The sequence below is a fragment of the Panthera pardus genome, unplaced genomic scaffold (assembly GCF_024362965.1).
Source record: "Panthera pardus isolate Hobbes unplaced genomic scaffold, ASM2436296v1 HiC_scaffold_17, whole genome shotgun sequence".
Classification (NCBI taxonomy): Eukaryota; Metazoa; Chordata; class Mammalia; order Carnivora; family Felidae; genus Panthera; species Panthera pardus.
This window is the reverse complement of record NW_026526732.1, coordinates 147,199,015-147,211,393: the sequence shown is the minus strand read 5'-3', so window position 1 is coordinate 147,211,393 and position 12,379 is coordinate 147,199,015. Positions and strand designations below refer to the sequence as shown.

The window sequence follows — 12,379 nt, the reverse complement described above, 5'->3', positions numbered from 1 at the left end:
ACCTTCGGCCGCCGGCCAGGCCAGGCCCCAGGCAGACCTCGGGGCCCCCACGTGGCTGGATGCAGCCCCTCTCACCAGGGAAGCAGGGAGACCCCGCATTGGGCCAGGCAGACCCCGGATTGGCTGCCTGCTCCCCGCCCTTCTGATCCTGGCTGCTTGAGGCCTCGACAGCCCGGCTCTCAGCATCAGCTATTTTCCTCACAGATGAAAGGCAGCCAGGCTTTTAGGGACATGAAAGCTGCACGGGGAGGAATGTGTAGTTCAGAGGGCCTGTGAGAGGAGAGAACGCCAGCTTCCAAAGGCCTGGCCTGCACGGTCAGGCCTGAGGGACCCTGTCCCCCGCCCCCGCCCCCTTCAGCCACCTGAGCCGTGCACCATCGTCTCCCAGGGGGTTCCTGCTGCAGACACAGTGCCCAGCGAGGAGACACTGCCAGCCTCCCCTTCCTCCCTCGATGGGGCCTCGGGAGGGGCGGGGAGGAGGTGGGCACACAGTAGGCACTTCACACACTCTCACGTGGCACCAAGCCCCTCCTCTCAGCCAGGTGCTCAGGGCCCATTTAAATAACCCACCTTCAGAGAACTAGCCTGGTGGGGGCTGGGAAAGGCGGTCTCAGGGTAACATGCATCCGGGCTGACAAGCCAGGTTTGGGGCGACAAGAGATTCACTGGGGGTCTCGCAGGGGGGCTGTGGAGAGGGAAAATGCTGGCAGTGTGGGGATGAGGGCTTGGACAGACTGAAGGGGTACAAAGACAGGGGTGCAGGGTCGAGGGGGGTTCAAAGCAGCTGGGCAGGGCCGTGACAGCGAGAGAGAAGGGATATGGCAGGGGGGGTGCGGGGACACACGAGAGGAGCAGTACGGGGGGACCCAGCACATGGAGGGGGCACAGATGGCCCCTGCCCTTGACCCTGCCAGGACCCCGGGGTTTAAGAGCAGAGGATAAGAGTGACCCTACAGCTTAGGACAGCCACGAGGAGGCCTCACACACCCATTCCCCATGGAGATGCCCCCCCACCAATTATTAAGGAACAGAGAAGCAGAGGTCCAAGGCCTGGGAAGCAGGAGGTGGGCAGACACCCTGGCCAGGGGGCTGACCCTGCATCCAGGTGATCTTTGGAAGGACGAGGATAGACCCCGGGTAGGAAGACTGTCTACCACCCACCCCGGGGCCTCCTCTCGGCCCACAAGCTGAGGGCCTCCCCCCTCCACACTCAGTAGGTCATTTGGGGGCCGCTGGCCACTTCCCCGCTCACTTCAGGACGCCCTCATTAATCAGATCTCACTACTCTGTTCTACAGACACGGATCCGCCACCAACCGCCAGCCCCACGCATCCCGTCACTCGGGGGCCTCGCCACGCACCCCTGCCTGGCCCAGGGCTGGCCTGTGCCCCAGTGCAGTCAGTCACTCAGCCCCCGTCTGGGGGCTGCATCCACAGTCTCCAATCTGCGTCTAGGTGCCCAGGGCACTCAGCCTCCCTGGCTCCGCCCCCCGCCCTGCCCCATCCAGGCCTGGAGACTGGGTGACCCTGCCCTCTGCTGCCTTCACACAGGCCCCCTCTTCTTCTCACACCATGGCCTGCAGCACCTCCTCACCGTGACTGAGAAGTGGACAGCAGACTCTCCCCAGGAGGCAAATGCTATCTTCAAAGACAGTAAAATTTGCCCACAAGGCCCCTGTGGTCCCTTTGCCTTGGCTGCTCCCGAGGCCCCCAGCCTTTCCCTCCAACACAACCCCCGCCCCCAGCCCACCCACACACACCCCGGAGACTGATGATTCGTTCGTTCATTCACCCACTGGGTAATGGTTCACGGAGTGCTTACTGGGTGCCTTCCACACTCTTTGGCACTGGGGTGAACACACAGAGACAAAAATCCCTGCCTTCAGGGAACAGACATTCTAGTGAGAGAGATAATCAATAACAAACGGAGGCGCACACAATTGATGTTGTCCTTAGAGCCGCTGGGGACACTTGCAGCTCCCTGCCTTCCTGGCACGTGGTAAAATTCAACTCTCTGACCCTGGTGGTTGGCTGGGGCCTTGTGACGTATGCTGGCCAACGAGGCGGGAGCAGAAAATGCCCTTCCTTCAGGGCCAGAGCATTTCATTGCCATTGTGAGACCCTACAGGGTACCTGCTCCCTCTGCCACCATGACCAGCGATGTCCCAGGCCAGCCTGGGTGTCTAGGAGATGAGACAGGACACTCAGCCCTCCCGCGTAGACATGTGGGGTAGTAAGCACTTAGTTTATGTATTTTAGACCACGGAGATCTGAGGACGGTTCGTTCTCATGACCTAACCTCACCAAGGCTGACGGACGCAGGAGGCATAAGCATTACGCTCTAGCTCCGGGACAGCCAGGAAAGTGTCTTATTATTCATCTCCAACTCACGAGCCTGGAGGTGTCAGGTTCACATTCGGCACAGGCTGGTTGGGGCTGAATTGAATCACATTCTCACACACACACACACACACACACACACACACACACGCAATCATCATCATGAGAACTAGCATTTACTGAGTGTTTACTATGTGCCAAGAACAGTCCTAAGTGGTTACAAATGCCTGAACGCCTTTGATCTTACAATAACCATAGGAAGTAGACCCTCTTATTCTTCCCATGTTCCCCAAAACTGAGGTACAGAGAAGTTAAGACACTTGTCCAAGGTCACACAGCTAGTAAGTGGCCGAGGCAGGATTTGAACCCAGAGGGACAGGCTCCAGAGCCCATGCTACTAACTGTCACATAAAACCCCAGCCTCCCCCTTGTACAAGAGGGTCTACACGGACGTGTGCAGGCACACACGCACACACACGCAGAATCTCCTGTGGGGCAGTGTCCTTAGGGCAGCAGCAGAGGAAGCCAGCCCTACTACCCCTCCCACCCGCCTCCACCGAGCTCAGCGCCCCCCTCCACTCCTGGCTGTCACACTCTGGGGTGAAGTGGCCCATCTGTCTCCAACACAAAGGATCAGGCAGGGGTGGGGGCCAGAGGCCCCAGAGGGGTTGTGTAAATGGCTCTGCTTTGAGCAACAGCTAATTTCTAAACATAATTATTAATTTCATGCTTATCATATGCAAACCTCTGTCTCCCAGACGAGATGAAATTGATTTAATTAGAAATTCCACCATCAAGCCTTTTGGATCCAAGCTTTTAATTAGGATCACCAACCCCACCCAAGGCTGCCAGAAAGTGGGCTCCTGGCCCCTGCTTCTCTTCCCAAGGCCCCAGGCAGAGCCAGGATGTGTGGGCACCTCCAGTGTCACCAGAGCTCCACTGGCCAGGCCAGGGTCCCTTGCTGGGACCACTACCCATGTCCCACCCCACACAGGGTGACACGGCCCCACAGCCACAAGTGGCCTCCTTCTCCTGGCATCATAATGGGGAGACAGCTTGGAGACAACTCATATCATCTCATAGCAGGAAGGACTGGGGTGTTTAAGGTGGGAAGGAGACAGGAGAAATAACAGACCTCCCCTCCTCACGCAAAATTCGCATGCCAGCTTCCCTTTGGGAGACCCTGCCAGGTGCTAATAAAATGCCTTTTACAGCTCAGCTCAGGGCAGTCTGTCAAAATCATCCATAGTACCTGGCATTGTAACAAAGCATCTCCACACATTACCTCTGACCTCACCTCCAGCCACTCCCAGCTTGACGGCATTCACTGGCTCTGGTCACACCAGTCTCCTTGCCGAACCCTGAACATTCTAGGCACACTCTGCCTCAGGGCCTCCGCACTGGCTGTTCCCCCCTGCCTGAATGCTCTTCCCCCAGATCTGTATGTGGCCCCTCCCTCACAGACAGACTGCTCAAGGAAGGCCTTCCCCAACCACCCCTTTTAGTACCAATCCTACTTCCCTACCCTGCACCCCATTTCCACTTTCCTTGCTTTGATTTTCCTCAGAACAATGATCGCTTTCTAACGTGCTCAACATTTGTTTACTTTTCCACTTAATATCCACCTCCTCCTAAAACGGCAGCTCCATGAATCCAGGGACCTTTCCTTCATTCCCCACAGGACGCCCGGCACAGATTTGGCACAGGGCAGGTGCCCAATAAGCAAAGGGGCCACTTCATTCTTGCCACACAAGCAGCCTGAGGACACGCTCCACGGGGTCGTAAGCACCTCAGACGAGGTGAGGAGACCAAAGCTCAGAGCCCTAGGCTTTGCCAAGGTCACGGAGCTGGTCAGTGGCCGAGTTCCCATGCTTGCATGGTCTGCCGCTTTGCCTGGAGAAGCTGGCCACTCCACAGCAGTGCCTGCCACACAGATGCTGCTCTGAGGTCTCCCACCTCCTTCCCCAGGGCTCAGTGGGGTGTCCCTCACCTCTAGGGCCTGCTGTGCCCACCCCTCCCAAGCCCCACCCCGAGTTCACAGCAGCACCCTCGAAGGCAATCATTGTGGGGCTGTCCCACACCCACCTCTGTCTCCCCTTCCCCGGGGCCCACCCAGCCTCTTATCAGGAGGCAAGAGGACACTTGGATTAATTTCCAGGACTGTTCTGAATTATGTTTTCCAGGAGAGAACCAGACAGATGAGGCAACAGGACTTTGAACAAATATTTCCCGAGAAAGTGCTTTATTCAGTCCCTTGTCTCACTCTTTTAAACATTATATGTTTTCTTAGGAGCCCGGGAAAAAACGGGGCACGATAAGGCACGGAGGCTGGAGAAGAACAGAGGGCGCAGAGTGGAGGGCCTCGGCCGGCTGACAAAGGAGCCGCTCGGATGCAGACTCCAAGGAATTACCGCCGATAAGAGCACAGGCGGGGGAGCGCGCGGTGCAAGGGCGAGAGCAAACAAGATCCTCAATCAGCACTTGTCCTATTTCATAAGCAAAATGTAGATCAATAAATTACACTCACTTGTGCAGGTTTTACATGCTGACTCCGTAACCTTGTCAAGAGTGATACATATGGGCGGGGGAGGCTAGGGGACGAAGGAGCCCAGAGGCCTAGAGAGGACGGGCCAAAGGACCCGGCGGGGGCCCTGCGGCCACAAGGCCTGCACCCCTTTTTCCAAGAGGGGCTCAAAGCCCAAGATCCCGAAGGTGAGAAGCAGCCCCCTGCCTCGCTGTGCGGCCTGTGGGAAGTCACCTCCCGTGAGCCTCTGTCTCCTCGTCTGTCAAATGGGCACAGTGTAAACCTTACTTTGAGGCTCCTGTGGGAAGATGGATATTAAATTTTAGAAAGAGAGCAGCTAGGAGTCATGACGATACCCCTGGCACACACCCCCGGGGGCAGCAGTCAGCTGACACGGGCTCTCCCTGTGTTAATTCTCACCACAGCCCCGAGACAGGAAACTGTAGCCCTATTTTAACGAGAAGCTGTGGCTGCGGCTCAGAGGGCTGAGGAGTCCCGGGGTCACCCAGGCCCACCTGATGGCAAAGCTGGCCTTCCTCCCTGTGAGCCAGGGAGCTGGGCAGCACTGGGCGCTAGGCTACACCCAAGTGCCCAAGCAGGTAAGGGCAGGGCTCCAGACTCGCCCAGGGGGCCAACCTTCCAGTGTTCTGGGCACGTATAACGGGCTTGGTGGGGGCGAGACATGAGGGCCGGGGCTGGGGGGGGGGGGGCTGTGCAGCAGGCGAGAGGCTGCTTAGGTGTTGGTCGTCATCATAACAGGCGTGGTAGTTGTGGTTTAATGAGCACCCAGCCCATGATGGGCACCTCACAGGGAATATCTCATTTAATCCCCACACAGTAACCCCACGAAGTGAATGCTCTTTATTACCTTCGTTTTTTAGAAGAGGAAACAGAGGCCCTAGAACATCCGGAAATAAAATCACAACAAGTGGCAAAGTGGGACTTGAACCCAGGTCTACCTGACTCCAGCCCCTGAGGGCCTGCTGCACCTGGCACGTGCTCCACGTTCACTCCCGGCTCCTGCCCTTTGTCCACACCATCCCCCCACCCCGCGAAGCAGCCAGGATGGGGAGTCAAGAGTCCCCGCTCCAGGTCTCTCCGCTCCAGGTCTCTCCCCTCCACATCTGGTGAGCACACCGCTTCTCATGTCTGAGCCTCAGTTTCCACATCTGTTCGGGGGGGGGGGGGGCGTTTGATGACCTCTGCCTACTGGACTCACGAGGTAAGGACAGAGGGAGGGGCCTCCACAGCACAGGAGTGACATCTGCCCCCCAAGCTGCGGGAAGTGGAGGCAAGGCTGGGACAACCTCAGTGAGTGGGGCATGCCTGAGGGGTCCGTAACTACACCTGCTGTCCTCCTCATGCACACTGAGCGCCGATGGGGGCACAGCCAGGCGGAGGGAAAATTAACCACAGCGTCTGCCCAAGTGTTCTCCCAAGTTAACGTGCTGCGCCCATGTGTAATATACGGCTCTGTATTACTATAATATGATATAATGGGATGTATTAACATTATTGAACACATAGGCCGATAAAAGTCACATCACCATCACTCCATGTGATTTATATCACTGCCTGGGCCACAGCCAGGCTGGCAGGGGAGTGGGGGAGGCCCCACAGAGACTCTAGGGCTCTCGCTGGGGACAGGGGCCAGAGCCCCAGGTAGGGGAGGGGGGCCCAGACCAGAGCAAAAGGAACGTGCGACCGAGCAGGCAAAGCCAGGCGATCCTCGGGCCACGGTGCCAAGCTGTGGTTTGGGGGCTCTCGGCCTGAGCCCTCCAGCCAGTTCTCACACTACTTGACCCCACAGCGACATCTGACCGTGCAGTCCCTCCACCTGGCTGCCTGGCACCTTGCTCCCTGGTGCCCTCCTCCAAGACAGCCCCTCTTCAGCCTCCACGGCTGGTCCTGAACGCTGGCCACCCCGGACTCGGTCCTCCACCCTCTCTCTCCACTCACTCCCAGGCCACCCCATAACCTGATAACACACCCCCAAACTCCAGGCTCCCGCCCACTACCTGCTCCCCATGGCGATCTAGGGGGGCCCCCAGAACCTCCCGAAGTCCTTCCTAGCCAGGTAATTACTGCTCAGGCCACAGTATCGAATACATCCTTGATTCCTCTTTCTCTCAGCAAATGCTGCTGGCTCTACCTTGAAAATAAATCCAGAACCCAACCACGGCTCAACTCCATCGCCACTACCACCCTGGGCCTCGGCTCCAGCATCTCTGGCCTGGACTATCCCAGCAGCCTCCTCGCTGGCCCCCCACCTCCCACACCCCCGCATCCCATCACAGAGTCCAGTCCCCAGCCGGCAGCCCAAGGGACCCATCTAAAACCCAAGTTAGATCATGTCCCTCCTCTCTTCAAGAGGCTCCCATCTCAGCCAGAGTGAAAGCCAACATCTTTCAATGGCTCACTAGGCCCTACGCAATCTGCCCCCTTAGCCTCCTGCCCTCACCGCCCACTTACCCTCTCCCTCACTTGCTCTGCTCCAGCCACCTGGGCCACACGCTCTTCCTCCCAACACACCAGGCAGGAGCCCGCCCCAGGACCTTTGCACAGGGTGTGCACTCACCACCGCCTGTGACACTACACATTTCATCCACGCGTCCTCCTGATCATCTACCTCCCCACTGGAGTGTCGGTCCCACGGGGACAGGGGCTTTTGTCTGCCTCGCTCATTGCCATAGCCCCAGGACTTAGGACCGTGCCTGGCACCAAAGCCCTGATTTTCCAGGTTCTGCAAATAAATATGAATGACCAATGAACAAACAGATGAACTAGAGCAGCAGTCTGCTTCTACCTAATTTTCATAAGTGAGTTTCTCTACATGATTCTGTTGGTGAAATGTATCTGCTTCTAAAGAGTTTGAAAACCACTGGCCTGGTCCAGATGAGGAAACTGAAGAATGGACAGGCCAAGTGGCAATGATTTAGCCAAGACCACGGGGGGGGGGGGGGGGGCGGGTGCTGGCTGGCCACTGACAGGGCTCATCCCTCCCCTGCCCACCCCACTGACCCAGCACTGCCTCCAGTGGGGCCCTGGGGTGAACAGACTGCTGAGCACCCAGTCTGTGGGGGGTGTCATCACCCTCCCACAGCTTCTCTGATCCCTGGATGCCCCCACCGTTGTCCCCAGCAGCCCCTCAATCTGAGCCATCATCTTCTATTGGCCCCTCAGGAAGGGGCCCACATGCGGGTATACTCTGGGTGGTGTTCCACCCCAGGGTGCCCTCTTGGGGGATGTTTGTTGTGGAAGCCCCACATCAGCCTGCGACATGAGGGCTTTGGCCCCTGGCAAAGGTGGAGGTGATATGGGCCTCCCACCCGATCATGCATTCATGCAAAATATGTTGACTGAGCACTCGCGATGTGTCTGGCACCATGACAGACACCAGGGATGCCATAGTGAACATCGAATATCTGTCCTCATGGAGCTGAGTCCAACAGGAGAAATGGTCTCTAACCAGATACACACATACATAATCACGTCAGATGTGCCGGAAGAGGCAAGGGGACTGTGACAGCCTGGAATAAAGGCCTGGATCTGGTCAGGGCACCCGAGGAGGCTTCCTGAGGACAGGCCGTAAACTGACACCTGAAAGATGGATAGACAATACCCAGGTGAAGAGGGAAAAAGAAAGAGCATCTTGGACAGGAGGGAGCAGCAAGTGCAAAGGCCCTGTGGCCAAGAGCCCACGGCAGTTTCAAGGAAAGGCAAAAAATCACACAGAAGAGGGGAGAATAGAACACGAGCTGCACCTGTACAGAAAACAGGCCTGGGGGCAAGATGGGGACCCAAGAGAGCAGTGGGGAGGCCACTGCACTAGTCCAGGTGAGAGGTGAGGGCAGCTGGGCCAGGGGCTTCCTGTGGAGATGGAGACAAGTGTGACCTCCCCACAAGCCCTCCCAAGTATCTCTTTCCTTGTGACACTTCGTGAGCCCTGCCCTAAACCCTAAGCTCTCCAAAAAACCAAAGGAGCCAGAAGACAGGCAAATAAGGTCTCCAGGTGCCTGCTTCCCCTCCGACCCCAGCCCGTCCCTTCAAGATAAGCAGGCTCCCGGGGGATTCTCCAGCTGTCCCAGTGACATAGGCAGGGTGAGGAGGCGGCCAGGGACGAGGCCCAGAGCAGGAAAAGGCCACCCCTGCATCTCACCTCCATTGCCCTCTGCAGCTCTGTGAGCTTGCCACGGTGGAAAGAACCTGAATTCTGGTCTGTCACCAACTCACCACGCGGCCTCACACTAGACGCTCTTCCATCCTGTGCTCCAGGTTTCTCGTCTAAGAGTCATAACTACAGTAATAGTTCACACCTACTGAGCACTTACTACGTGCCAGGCTCTGTTCTTAGCATTAATTTGTTTAGTCCTCACCAGAATCCCGTCATAGACAGAGATACCAGCATTTCGCCCATTTTACAGATGGGGGAACTGAGGCCCAGAGAAGTCAAACTACTTGCCCAAAGACAGGCGTCTGGTAGGTGGCCAAGCAGGGATTTGCGCCCTTACAGCTGAGCTGTCCTACCTCCCCATGGAAATAAGGACTGGACTGAAGCGCCTCGGAGACCCTCCAAGCTCTGCTGTGGCTGCCTCCTGCAATTCTCGGCCCAGAGATTCAGCCTCCAGCCTGGAAGGGCCCAGCTTCTCCAGAAGGAAAGCAGGTGCGATTTGGAGTGGGTCTGTCCCCAGACCCTTCTATTTCCACCTTCTGCAGAAACCTCCAAATGTGCCATTGAGTCCCGCGACCACATTCCTCCTGCCCACAATGTGCCAGGTATTAGATGCGGTGGGGGATAACACGGTCCCTGCCTGGTACCAAGGGCCTGCTCTAGGCAGTGTCCCAGCAGTCCCCAGTGGCCTGGGCCCTGGCCACCCACTGAGCAAACCTGTTCTTTAAGATACCTGTACTGGCTCCTTCCCTTCTTCTCATTCCTCCTCCATCACTGGTCACAAGGTCACCTCCAGCAGACTGACCCCAGACAGTGCTCTCTATCATTACCTCCCTTCATTTACTCCTAACAAAACCCTTTGAGGTAGACATTATTATCTGAATTTTTTAGGCAAAACTTGGAGACTGGGAGAGAAGTCATCCTCCCTCAATCGCTCTGCTTACTGATTGAAACCCAGGCCCCTCAATGCCAGAGACAGAGCCCACGGCAGGAACCAGCAGCACGTCTGGGTCCTGTCTAGACAATGAGGGGACAGGCAGGAGATGCCCACAGGCCCTCCCTGTCCCAGCCCGATGCATCCAGTTTCCAGCAACTGGTAATCTGAGCTGACACCGCTCTCTGAAAGGGAAGCCCTGAGTGGATCTTGGTCCCTTCCACTCTGTCTCACCCACTCAGACCCCTGCCCCAGAATGCCCAGGCTTGACAAAGCTCTGCCCATTAACCCAGGCCTCAGCAGGTCCCACTGGGGGAGCCTCGGGTAGCAGAGCCTGGAGGAGGGTCGTGCCACCATCACAGCAGGGAACGCCGGGTCCCCCCTCGGTGCCAGCAGACAGCGGGCATCCATAGGGTAAATTGAGAGGAGCACAAAGCTCAGCCCGAGTTCCCCAAGCATCTCCCAACACCTGCTAACAGGGGCCAGAATCCCCATCGCTGGGATCAAAGTGAGTTCTTTCAAAGCCACCCATGTTACCTGGAAGAGGGAGCCTTTAACCAGAGACTCTTAGATGAGGAGGGTGGGACTGCCCCCTCCAGTGCCCCTGACAGGGGTCTGTGCTTACCCACCTCCTAGGACAGGCAGCTCACCACTTCACAAGGTAGCCCGTCCCAGCTCCAGTATCTGCCAGGCTTCTCGAGACCCTGAATTGAAATCTGTCTCTCTGTCCTCTCATGTGCTCCTGTGTGGTTCTCTGGAACCACAGAGACCCAGCCTGTGCCCCCAGATGGAAGGCCTCCCAGGGCTCCTTGATTCTACTACATTTACACCCCTACCCAGAGCCCTGCTTGGCCATCTGGCCTGTTCTTCGTTTGGTGGTCTAGGTCCACACGCTGTGCACACACGCACACACAGGGGGCACAGTGGGGCACACCCAGGCAGGACCACCACTTAACACAGGAGTCAGGCCACACCATTCTCTGCCCAACTCCCTCCCCCAGCCCCGGCCTCCCTCTTGGGAGGAAATCCCAAGCCCTGTGTGGGTGCTGCCCTGCTAACCTCCACTCTTACCGCCGCCCCCCCCCCCCGCCCCAACTGCCCTCCTTAAACAGTCCCTGAGCATCCAAGCGCAGCCCAGCCTCTCAGCCATTGTACCAGCGTGTCCTCTGCCTAGCTGGTTTATCCCCACAGAGCCACAGAGCATGCTCTTTCACTCCATCAACGCCTCCGACCAAATGTCACTGCTCAGAGACGCTGTCACCGGACAGCTCGCCTAAAGCAGCCCCACCCCGTGCCCCGTCCCCTCCCCCGTGGCCCTTATCCCCTTTGCCCTTATCTCTCTTTGCCTCAATCTTCTGGCTGTGCCTCACAGGATGGGCAGCCCCGACAGCCTGTGAGCCTCACAGGCCAAGGCCCCCAGGGCTGGAGACAGAGGTGCTGCCCCTCCCCTGGCCCGTCCCACCAGCTCCCACCTGGAGATGGGGGAGACAGCAGGAAGGCCCTCCAGGGTGGGCTGGGGGTGTGGAGAGTCGGGAGCCCGCAGGAAATGGCCCCTCTCCAGGGGAACCCTGTGCCCCACAGGCTGCAAGGAGCCAAGTAGAGGCAGGCTTCTCTTCGATCACCCTTGGGGCTGCCATGGCCAGGTGGACGGCTCGGGACAGTCCAATCTCATGCTCCAGAGTATCAGCTGATGGTGGCAGGGGCCAGGAAGGAGGAAACACACATACAGATGGACATACACACCAGAACTCAGCCCTGCCAGGGCCCAGCGGGCTCAGAGTCAGCCCATCCAAATGGAAGGACCTGCACACATGTGCGTGCCGCAGGGATATCCCGGAAAGGCTCAGTCATTCACACGCACGCACACTCAAGTGCTCACCCACGCCCCCTCCACATACACCCACGTATACACACACACACATACACACACACTTTGGTACAGTCAAAATGGCAGAGTCAGCATTCACAGTACATTTGGGGAACACAAAAGAGTGTTCATAACCACCCCCCCCAAAAATCACTGCCCTGCCCAGGTGCCCATCAAGCAGCTGGAACTCTTAACTGCCCACGGGTGAGCAGGAAAAGTGCTGACCTGCTATCCCCCATTAACACCCGGCAGGTGGCAGTTTTTCTGCAGGACTGGATGGAGCCAGTGGGAGATCCAGCCTGGCAGGGGCAGAGCTCAAGGTGGACGAGAGCGGATGGGCCGGGAAAGGGTCTGAACAGGCAGTGGCCAGGGGGCCATGGGGGTGGAGCAGGACTGAGAGACTGGGCACCAGCGTGGGGCAGCCCAGAAGCTGTGTGCCCGCCTACTCTACTTGCCCACCTGGCCTGCTCCCACGGATACCAGGGGTGGGCCCTGGGGCTGGCAGGCCCCCCGCCCCCACCCCAGGCACCGACCTTCCCCGGGT

The 12,379-nt window shown here is 57.9% G+C and overlaps 1 protein-coding gene and 1 long non-coding RNA gene across 10 annotated transcripts in view; one reads left to right on the top strand and one right to left on the bottom strand.

Annotated features, from left to right (window-relative positions):
- GRM4 (glutamate metabotropic receptor 4) overlaps positions 1–12,379 on the bottom strand; it is a 151,216-nt gene that overhangs the window by 103,257 nt on the left and 35,580 nt on the right. The window lies entirely within an intron of this gene.
- LOC109271467 (uncharacterized) lies at positions 3,435–4,880 on the top strand. The gene is made up of 3 exons (XR_002081972.2): positions 3,435–3,529; positions 3,983–4,138; positions 4,630–4,880. It is a non-coding gene; the product is annotated as an uncharacterized LOC109271467 (long non-coding RNA).